The sequence below is a fragment of the Lolium rigidum genome, chromosome 3 (assembly GCF_022539505.1).
Source record: "Lolium rigidum isolate FL_2022 chromosome 3, APGP_CSIRO_Lrig_0.1, whole genome shotgun sequence".
NCBI classification, from domain to species: domain Eukaryota; kingdom Viridiplantae; phylum Streptophyta; class Magnoliopsida; order Poales; family Poaceae; genus Lolium; species Lolium rigidum.
The window spans coordinates 203123110-203135203 of record NC_061510.1 but is presented as its reverse complement, the minus strand read 5'-3'; positions in this window follow the sequence as shown (position 1 = coordinate 203135203).

The following is a 12094-nucleotide window of genomic DNA, read 5'->3' as shown; positions in this document are numbered from 1 at the left end:
TCGCAACAACTTGGCATGCTCTTTGTTCCTGAACAGACGTTTCAACAGTGGTATTATAGGAGCATACCACATCACCTTGGCGGGAACCCTCTTCCTGGGTTTCTGGCCCTCAACATCGTCACCGGGGTCATCGCCTCGATCTTATAACGCAATGCGAGTGCATACCGGACATTCATTCAAATTCTCGTATTCACCGCGATAGAGGATGCGATCGTTAATGCATGCATGTATCTTCGAACCTCTAAACCTAGAGGGCAGACAACCTTCTTTGCTTCGTACGTACTGGCGGGCAACTCGTTATTCTTTGGAAACATATTCTTCATCATTTTCAGCAAATTTTCAAATCCCGAGTCAGATAGACCTTCATGTGCCTTCCATTTCAGCAAATCCAGTGTGCAGCCCAGCTTTTTCAGACCATTATCGCATCCGGGGTACAACGACTTTTTGTGATCCTCTAACATGCGATCCGAATTCTCCCTCTCCTTTTTAGTTTCGCAGCGTCTCCGTGCATCAGCAATGGTCCGACCAAGATCATCAACGGGCTCATCACGTGCCTCTTCTTCACCTTCCCCTTCACCTTCCCCACCTTCAACATCCTCCATGAAAGTATCACCGAAATGATCAAGATAGTTGTCATCGATGAAATCATCCCTTCTTCATCTTCTTCCATTATAACCCCTCTTTCTCCATGCTTGGTCCAACAATTATAGCTTGGCATGTGACATAGGCATCCCCAATGGGCCTGCCGAAGATGGTACCCGGGGTTTACTGAAGGCCCACGACCCGAAGGATAAGAAGAATCGGAAGCCCAAGTTGATAGTTAAGGAACGATAGAGTTGTACTAGGAGAGAACACTTGTAATATTGTGGGATGAGTTAGAAACCTTCCCGGACTCTGTAACTTGTATATCACGAATCTCTCGGCTCCACCTCCTATATAAGGGGGAGCCGAGGGACAAGGAAAGCATCGATTTATTGTCTCACAAACCCTAGTTTTCATATCGTCGAGTACTTTTCGGCTGAAACCTTCGAGATCTACTTGCCCTCTACTTCTAGCTAAAACCCTAGTCTACAACCCGTAGGCATTGACAAGTTAATCCCTTGTCAATTGGCGCCATCTGTGGGAATTAGAGGCGTCAAGGATCTGATCTCGATGGCACGTTCAAGATCGTCGACTTCGTCAACAGCAAGCAACGCAATGGATCGAGGTAAACAGATCGAAACTGGTCCTGTCGATTTTGTTCCTCACCCGCCCTCCCATTTGGATGCATATGTGTATCTGGGGGAGCCTATGGAGATAACGTTCGGAAGGTTCCACTTTCGCGTCAGGAAAGAGGGAGCGTATCGTCTCGAAATTCCGATCTCGTCGGGATTGTCGGCGGTCGATTCCGATTTTTCGAACTCAACATTGTCAATCGAGTCAGGCGAAGAGGGGACTTCAGCGCCACGCTTCGTCAGCACCAGGGCAAGCGAAAACATCGCCAAGATCTTCAGCGACATGTCCTTCGAGTCATCTGCGGACTCCTATATAAGCGATGACTCGAGCAACGTCGACAGCTTCAACTTCATCGACAAATCCACTACCGTGGGCAATGTCTCACCAATCTCTATGATGGTGTCACCAAACCCAGCAAAGATCTGAATTCAAAGTATCATCAGATTTATGCCATCGGAGAGCCAAGCCACGATCAGGAGGAGACGTCAGAGGCTTTCGACGATTTGGGAAATCCATATGTTGATCCCTCCGACCTAAGGCGAGGTTTAGGCAATAAATACGTCGGGCCTACACCACGTGTTAGGCTTCAACTTCCGCAATCAGCATGGGATAGAGCCGCAAGAGCTATGGATGGTTCAGAACCAATGTCCACAACCGCTACGACAGAAGAGTTGCAAGCATATCAATATAAGCTCGCTCGAGATGCAAGGGAGTTGGAAAAACAGACAGCTGCTCTGAATAGGAGAAGGGAGGTGATACATCTCCGACGTATCGATAATTTCTTATGTTCCATGCCACATTATTGATGTTATCTACATGTTTTATGCACACTTTATGTCATATTCGTGCATTTTCTGGAACTAACCTATTAACAAGATGCCGAAGTGCCGATTGCTTGTTTTACGCCGTTTTTGGTTTCGAAATCCTAGTAACAAAATATTCTCGGAATTGGACGAAATCAAAGCCCGGGGGCCTATTTTTCCACGAAGCTTCCGGAAGTCCGAAGACGAGACGAAGAGGGGCCACGGGGTGGCCAAACCCTAGGGCGGCGCGGCCCCACCCCCGGCCGCGCCGACCTATGGTGTGGGCCCCCGTGCCGCCTCTTGACTTGCCCTTCCGCCTACTTAAAGCCTCCGTGACGAAACCCCCGGTACCGAGAGCCACGATACGGAAAACCTTGCCGAGACGCCGTCGCCGCCGATCCCATCTCGGGGGATCCAGGAGATCGCCTCCGGCACCCTGCCGGAGAGGGGAATCATCTCCCGGAGGACTCTACGCCGCCATGGTCGCCTCCGGTGTGATGTGTGAGTAGTCTACCCCTGGACTATGGGTCCATAGCAGTAGCTAGATGGTTGTCTTCTCCCCATTGTGCTATCATTGTCGGATCTTGTGAGCTGCCTAACATGATCAAGATCATCTATCTCGTAATTCTATATGTTGCGTTTGTTGGGATCCGATGAATAGAGAATACTTGTTATGTTGATTATCAAAGCTATGCTTATGTGTTGTTTATGATCTTGCATGCTCTCCGTTACTAGTAGATGCTCCGGCCAAGTAGATGCTTTTAACTCCAAGAGGGAGTACTTATGCTCGATAGTGGGTTCATGCCTGCATTGACACCTGGGACAGTGACGGAAAGTTCTAAGGTTGTGTTGTGCTGTTGCCACTAGGGATAAAACATTGATGCTATGTCTAAGGATGTAGTTGTTGATTACATTACGCACCATACTTAATGCAATTGTCTGTTGCTTGCAACTTAATACTGGAGGGGGTTCGGATGATAACCTGAAGGTGGACTTTTTAGGCATAGATGCAGTTGGATGGCAGTCTATGTACTTTGTCGTAATGCCCAATTAAATCTCACTATACTCATCATGATATGTATGTGCATTGTCATGCTCTCTTTATTTGTCAATTCCCAACTGTAATTTGTTCACCCAACATGCTGTTCGTCTTATGGGAGAGACACCTCTAGTGAACTGTGGACCCCGGTCCAATTCTCTTTACTGATATACAATCTACTGCAATACTTGTTCTACTGGTTTTCTGCAAACAATCATCTTCCACACAATACGGTTAATCCTTTGTTACAGCAAGCCGGTGAGATTGACAACCTCACTCGTTTCGTTGGGGCAAAGTACTTTGGTTGTGTTGTGCGGGTTCCACGTTGGCGCCGAATCCCCGGTGTTGCGCCGCACTACATCTCGCCGCCATCAACCTTCAACGTGCTTCTTGGCTCCTCCTGGTTCGATAAACCTTGGTTTCTTTCTGAGGGAAAACTTGCTGCTGTGCGCATCATACCTTCCTCTTGGGGTTGCCCAACGAACGTGTGAAATACACGCCATCAAGCTCTTTTTCTGGCGCCGTTGCCGGGAACTGAAGAAAAGCTACACCACAAAGATTTCTAACTCCCACGTCAACTACGCACCAACTCTTTTTCTGGCGCCGTTGCCGGGGAGATCAAGACACGCTGCAAGGGGAGTCTCCACTTCTCAATCTCTTTACTTTGTTTTTGTCTTGCTTTATTTTATTTACTACTTTGTTTGCTGCACTAAATCAAAATACAAAAAAAATTAGTTGCTAGTTTTACTTTGTTTGCTATCTTGTTTGCTATATCAAAAACACAAAAAAATTAGTTTACTTGCATTTACTTTATCTAGTTTGCTTTATTGTCTTGCACTCTATATTAAAAATACAAAAAAAAAATTTAGTTACTTTTGTTACCATGTCTAGCTCTGAACCTGTTACTTCTTCGCCTGAAGAATTAGTCTTCACTTTTAAACAAGGGGGTGAGGAGAGTTTTAAGGATGCTTGGTCTAGAATTTTTTCTTCTTATCGCAAAACTGAACCTCAAATGACTCTAAGTTTGCTCCTTAGTAATTTTTATTTTGGTCTTATGGTTCGCTATAGATATGCTCTGGATACTTTAGTGGGAGGAGATTTCCTTCATTGCAATGGGGATCAAGCTTTTAATGCCATAAAGAAGTTGGTTGCATCACATGATTCAGCTAATAACTTTGATTCAGTCCTCACTAGCATATATAGTAGATTAAATAATCTGGAGATAAGTACATCTCGCTTGAATGATAACTATTGCCATGTTCATAATCGTCTTGAACAAGTTTTAGTGAACTCTAAACTCTCATTGTGGGATCCTGCTGTTAAAATTGTTAGTGGTGATCGAACCCTCCATGCCTACTGTGATATTATGTATGAATTTTGCCTTATGCCTGAAAGTATTTATAAATCTTTGAAACTTTGGGGAGTTGAGGAAGGAGGAGAAGAGATAACTCTCATTGATAACTCTACTATAACTCCTAAAGGAATCGCTGCAGGTGTGCATACAACTATTCGTGGAAGAACAATATCCATTGATTATCTTGTTGTTGAAACAGGAAAACTCACACTCGGAAGATCCCTGCTGAAACTATTGGGAGCAGTAATTGATGTTGGAGAAGGCACTCTAAAATTCACCTCTATACCGGGAGAAACTCATATATTTCCTAAACCAAAGGGAAAGAAAAACAATAAGAAAGGTAAGGGTAAAGCCCAAGGTAATGTTGACACTCCACCCTTCGATAATACTTGATACACACTTTCTGCGCCTAGCTGAAAGGCGTTAAAGAAAAGCGCTTATGGGAGACAACCCATGTTTTTACCTACAGTACTTTGTTTTTATTTTGTGTCTTGGAAGTTGTTTACTACTGTAGCAACCTCTCCTTATCTTAGTTTTGTGTTTTGTTGTGCCAAGTTAAGCCGTTGATAGAAAAGTAAGTACTAGATTTGGATTACTGCGCAGTTCCAGATTTCTTTGCTGTCACGAATCTGAGTCCACCGCCCTGTCGGTAGCTCAGAAAATTATGCCAATTTACGTGCACGATCCTCAGATATGTACGCAACTTTCATTCAATTTGAGCATTTTCATTTGAGCAAGTCTGGTGCCATTTTAAAATTCGTCAATACGAACTGTTCTGTTTTGACAGATTCTGCCTTTTATTTCGCATTGCCTCTTTCGCTATGTTGGATGAATTTCTTTGATCCACTAATGTCCAGTAGCATTATGCAATGTCCAGAAGTGTTAAGAATGATTGTGTCACCTCTGAATATGTCAATTTATATTGTGCACTAACCCTCTAATGAGTTGTTTCGAGTTTGGTGTGGAGGAAGTTTTCAAGGATCAAGAGAGGAGTATGATGCAACATGATCAAGGAGAGTGAAAGCTCTAAGCTTGGGGATGCACCCGGCGGTTCACCCCTGCATATATCAAGAAGACTCAAGCGTCTAAGCTTGGGGATGCCCAAGGAATCCCCTTCTTCATCGACAACATTATCAGGTTCCTCCCCGAAACTATATTTTTATTCCATCACATCTTATGTGCTTTTTCTTGGAGCGTCGGTTTGTTTTGTTTTTTGTTTTGTTTGAATAAAATGGATCCTAGCATTCACTTTATGGGAGAGATACACGCTCCGCTGTAGCATATGTACAAGTATGTCCTTGGTTTCTACTCATAGTATTCATGGCGAAGTTTCTCCTTCGTTAAATTGTTATATGGTTGGAATTGGAAAATGATACATGTAGTAATTGCTATAAATGTCTTGGATAATGTGATACTTGGCAATTGTTGTGCTCATGTTTAAGCTCTTGCATCATATGCTTTGCACCCATTAATGAAGAAATACATAGAGCATGCTAAAATTTGGTTTGCATATTTGGTTTCTCTAAGGTCTAGATAATTTCTAGTATTGAGTTTGAACAACAAGGAAGACGGTGTAGAGTCTTATAATGTTTTCAGTATGTCTTTTATGTGAGTTTTGCTGTACCGTTCATCCTTGTGTTTGTTTCAAATAAGCCTTGCTAGCCTAAACCTTGTATCGAGAGGGAACACTTCTCATGCATCCAAAATACTTGAGCCAACCACTATGCCATTTGTGTCCACCATACCTACCTATGCTACATGGTATTTTTCCGCCATTCCAAAGTAAATTGCTTGAGTGCTACCTTTAAAATTCCATCATTCACCTTTGCAATATATAGCTCATGGGACAAATAGCTTAAAAACTATTGTGGTATTGAATATGTAATTATGCACTTTATCTCTTATTAAGTTGCTTGTTGTGCGATAACCATGTTCACTGGGGACGCCATCAACTATTCATTGTTGAATTTCATATGAGTTGCTATGCATGTTCGTCTTGTCTGAAGCAAGAGAGATCTACCACCATATGGTCAAGAATGCATATGTTAGAGAAGAACATTGGGCCGCTAACTAAAGCCATGTTCCATGGTGGAAGTTTCAGTTTTGGACAACAAACCTCAAATCTCAAATGAGAAAATTATTAATTGTTGTTATATGCTTATACATAAAAGAGGAGTCCATTATCTGTTGTCTATGTTGTCCCGGTATGGATGTCTAAGTTGAAGAATAATCAATAGCGAGAAATCCAATGCGAGCTTTCTCCTTAGACCTTTGTACAGGCGGCATAGAGGTACCCCTTTGTGACACTTGGTAAAAACAATGCATGTGACGATCCGGTAGTCCAAGCTAATTAGGACAAGGTGCGGGCACTATTAGTACATTATGCATGAGGCTTGCAACTTATAAGATATAATTTACATGATGCATATGCTTTATTACTACCGTTGACAAAATTGTTTCATGTTTTCAAAATCAAAGCTCTAGCACAAATATAGCAATCAATGCTTTTCCTCTATGAGGACCATTCTTTTACTTTCAATGTTGAGTCAGTTCACCTATTTCTCTCCACCTCAAGAAGCAAACACTTGTGTGAACTGTGCATTGATTCTTACATACTTGCTTATTGCACTTATTATATTACTCTATGTTGACAATATCCATGAGATATACATGATACAAGTTGAAAGCAACCGCTGAAACTTAATCTTCTTTTGTGTTGCTTCAATGCCTTTACTTTGAATTATTGCTTTATGAGTTAACTCTTATGCAAGACTTATTGATGCTTGTCTTGAAGTGCTATTCATGAAAAGTCTTTGCTTTATGATTCACTTGTTTACTCATGTCATATACATTGTTTTGATCGCTGCATTCATTACATATGCTTTACAAATAGTATGATCAAGATTATGATGGCATGTCACTCCGGAAATTATCCGTGTTATCGTTTTACCTGCTCGGGACGAGCGGAACTAAGCTTGGGGATGCTGATACGTCTCCGACGTATCGATAATTTCTTATGTTCCATGCCACATTATTGATGTTATCTACATGTTTTATGCACACTTTATGTCATATTCGTGCATTTTCTGGAACTAACCTATTAACAAGATGCCGAAGTGCCAGTTGCTGTTTTCTGCTGTTTTTGGTTTCAGAAATCCTAGTAACAAAATATTCTCGGAATTGGACGAAATCAAAGCCCAGGGGCCTATTTTTCCACGAAGCTTCCAGAAGTCCGAAGACAAGACGAAGAGGGGCCACGGGGTGGCCAAACCCTAGGGTGGCGCGGCCCCACCCCTGGCCGCGCCGGCCTATGGTGTGGGCCCCCGTGCCGCCTCTTGACTTGCCCTTCCGCCTACTTAAAGCCTCCGTGACGAAACCCCCGGTACCGAGAGCCACGATACGGAAAACCTTACCGAGACGCCGTCGCCGCCGATCCCATCTCGGGGGATCCAGGAGATCGCCTCCGGCACCCTGCCGGAGAGGGGAATCATCTCCCGGAGGACTCTACGCCGCCATGGTCGCCTCCGGTGTGATGTGTGAGTAGTCTACCCCTGGACTATGGGTCCATAGCAGTAGCTAGATGGTTGTCTTCCCCCCATTGTGCTATCATTGTCGGATCTTGTGAGCTGCCTAACATGATCAAGATCATCTATCTGTAATTCTATATATTGCGTTTGTTGGGATCCGATGAATAGAGAATACTTGTTATGTTGATTATCAAAGCTATGCTTATGTGTTGTTTATGATCTTGCATGCTCTCCGTTACTAGTAGATGCTCTGGCCAAGTAGATGCTTTTAACTCCAAGAGGGAGTACTTATGCTCGATAGTGGGTTCATGCCTGCATTGACACCTGGGACAGTGAGAGAAAGTTCTAAGGTTGTGTTGTGCTGTTGCCACTAGGGATAAAACATTGATGCTATGTCTAAGGATGTAGTTGTTGATTACATTACGCACCATACTTAATGCAATTGTCTGTTGCTTGCAACTTAATACTGGAGGGGGTCGGATGATAACTCTGAAGGTGGACTTTTTAGGCATAGATGCGGTTGGATGGCGGTCTATGTACTTTGTCGTAATGCCCAATTAAATCTCACTATACTCATCATGATATGTATGTGCATTGTCATGCTCTCTTTATTTGTCAATTGCCCAAGCTGTAATTTGTTCACCCAACATGCTGTTCGTCTTATGGGAGAGACACCTCTAGTGAACTGTGGACCCCGGTCCAATTCTCTTTACTCGATATACAATCTACTGCAATACTTGTTCTACTCGTTTTCCGCAAACAATCATCTTCCACACAATACGGTTAATCCTTTGTTACAGCAAGCCGGTGAGATTGACAACCTCACTGTTTCGTTGGGGCAAAGTACTTTGGTTGTGTTGTGCAGGTTCCACGTTGGCGCCGGAATCCCTGGTGTTGCGCCGCACTACATCTCGCCGCCATCAACCTTCAACGTGCTTCTTGGCTCCTCCTGGTTCGATAAACCTTGGTTTCTTTCTGAGGGAAAACTTGCTGCTGTGCGCATCATACCTTCCTCTTGGGGTTGCCCAACGAACGTGTGAAATACACGCCATCAGGAGGCAGCTTCCGCATCAAGCAGGCGAAGGGCAGAATTAAGTCGGCATTCAGGAACTTCGGGAGATAGCCACAGAGAAGCTCGGAACAGAGCAAGATCTAGGCTGCAAAACATACATGAGGCTGAAAGGGAGAACTTGGTTCAAAACCTCGACATGTCTTTTATGTCGATAGACACTAGAGGGAACATTATCCCTAAGACACCAGAAGCTGGGTATATGGCGACACAAGCCTTTATCCTTGCATCCAGGCCACCTCCCGGAGATCCAAGAGAGGCATTATACAATATGGCCATGGCAGGAGTTGGGGCCATGGGAACGGCGTTTGCAGCGACGCCTCCCGAAGGAACGGCAAGGCAAAATAATCCAAGACCTGCGGAAGCAGCACCAGTTCCCGAGAGAACAAGTGGAGCAAGAGACACAGCAGCGCAAGCAAGGGTGGACAGGGCACGACAAAATAGAAGGGAACATCGGCATTCCCTAGAGATAGAAGACGAGGATATGTGCGGGCTGCCGTGCTTTACAAGGAGGGTCCGAAAAACTCCAGTTCCCTCGGGGTTCAAATTACCCGATAACTTCAAAAAATTCGACGGCCTGCAAGATCCAGAGGATTGGCTAGTCGATTATCTCGAGACGGTAAAGCTGATAGGAGGAACCAGAGCAACAGCCATGCAGAGCATCCAAGTACATTTGAGTGGAGCTGCGCGATCTTGGATAAAGAAGCTTCCTCCGGGTTCTATCGACAGTTGGGATAGCTTTGAGGATGTGTTCGTCAAGAATTTCCGGTCCACCTACAAAAAACCCGCATCGCTAGAGGAGTTGAGAGCATGTCGACAGAAGCCGGACGAATCAATGAGAAAGTATATCCAGAGGTGGAATATCATTAAAAACTCGGCAGAGAATATATCTGACGAGAGAGCGATAGATGCGTTTGTCGCAGGAATTCGACGAGGAGATTTTGTCGAAGACTTGGGGAGAACCAACCCAAAGACAGTGTCAGCATTGATGGAGATAGCAAACAGATGGGCAGATGCAGAAGATGCTGTCCACAATCAACGGCACAGGTCACCGGAAGAGGACCGTGGTCGAAATTATCAAAATAGGCGACGATTTCCCCGACAGTACTTAAGTTATGAAGGACCAGGCCAAATCTCGGCTGGTTTACGAGGAAGCGCTGGAGGAAGCAATAGAGATGATTATCAGAGGAGCAACGAGCAACGAGGCGATAATAGAGACAACTCTCGCAATAATAGACAAAATAGCGGGCCAAGGTTTCAGAGACCTTTCGTGTCCCCTGAGGAGATGATGAACGGGCCATGTCAGATGCACTTCTATCTCGGTAGCAATGGGAGAGACAGTCGGGACACCTGCACAAGGATTGTCGAACTTTTCAGGCAATCCTAAGGTGGGCAGGGCAGGCCAATGCCCAGACGACAAATAGAAACCCGCAAGGGCCCAGGAGTGAGATCCACTTGCCACCTCCTCCCGTAATTACGGACGAAAATCGACATCAGCTCAGAATAGCGGCAGCACCAGCACCATCACCTTACGTTGATCCCAATTCCAACTGAGCGGTCTCGATGATTCAGAATGACAGGCCATCCAGTAGAGCCCAGAAAGTAATCTCGCGACAGGTGTTTATGGCAGAGAAGATGCCTCCACCAACGGTTGAGTATCTCAATTGGTCAGGGCAAGACATTGGCTTCACAATAGCGGATCACCCGCAGCAAGTTCCTCGACCAGGACAGTCAGCACTTATCTTACCAGCAGTAATCGCGGGATACGACATATCTCGAGTATTTATAGATGGAGGCAGCAGTTTAAACCTTATGTATGCAGATACACTAAGGAAGATGAACATATCTCTAGCAAATCTGAAGCCAACCGATACACGCTTCCATGGAATCACGCCAGAGAAGCCGAGTTATCCGTTGGGGAAGATCAATCTCGACGTTCAGTTTCGGGCCCGTGAGAATTACAGAATAGAAAGGCTGGAGTTTGAAGTCGTGGATTTCCCGTCGCAGTATCACGCCTTGTTCGGACGGCCAGCATATGCCAGGTTTATGGCGGTACCACATTACATATACTTGTTATGGAGGATGCCTGGAGCTAAGGGACCAATCACAGTTAAAGGAAGCTTCGCGCTAGCCGACAAATGTGATAAGGATTTTCATCGGCTGTCAGAAACCTTCGGGATGCAAGCAGAGTACATGGCGTCAAGGCTCACGACTGATTATGATGTGATGCCAGATGTAGGAAGGCCTAACAAAGAGTCAACCTTTAACACTGCGAAAAAATCTAAGGAGGTGCAGATTCACCCGACAGATCCAAAGAAGACGACATCCATCGCGACAGACATGGACCTCGCATAGGAAAGCGCGCTCGTCGAGTTCCTCCATGAGCACTGGAAAATCTTCGCATGGTGTCCAGCTGACATGCCAGGAGTACCCAGGGAACTTGCCGAGCACCACCTAAACTTGGATTCACTAGCGAGACCAATCAAACAACCTTTGCGGCGTTTTTCGGAGCCAAACCGCAAAGCTATGCTGTCAGAGATCGATCGACTAAGAGAAGATGGTTTCATCAAGGAGCTACATACAGAAGCCACGTGAGTAGCAAACCAAGTGTTGGTTCCGAAGAAAAACACTAAAGTCCTTCGCATGTGTGTCGACTTTACGTGTCTCAACAAACATTGTCCAAAGGATCACTTTCCCCTCCCGAGGATCGATCAAATTATCGACTCCACGGCAGGATGTGAACGTCTTTCCTTCCTGGATGCATACTCTGGTTATAACCAGATCAGATTGAAAGAAGAAGATGAGGTCAAAACAGCGTTCATTACACCTTACGGCGTGTTTTGCTACAGAACAATGCCTTTTGGTCTGATAAACGCGGGAGCAACATATCAGAGGATGATGCAGAAGTGCTTAGCAACCAGTTGGGAAAAACGTACAAGTGTACATTGATGATGTCGTCATAACGTCAAAAAAGGGGGCAACACTAATCGAGGACCTGAAGGAAACTTTCGACAACCTCGACAAGTTCTTTCCTCAAGCTGAACCCAACGAAGTGTTCTTTCGGTGTCCCTGCAGGAGAACTTCTCA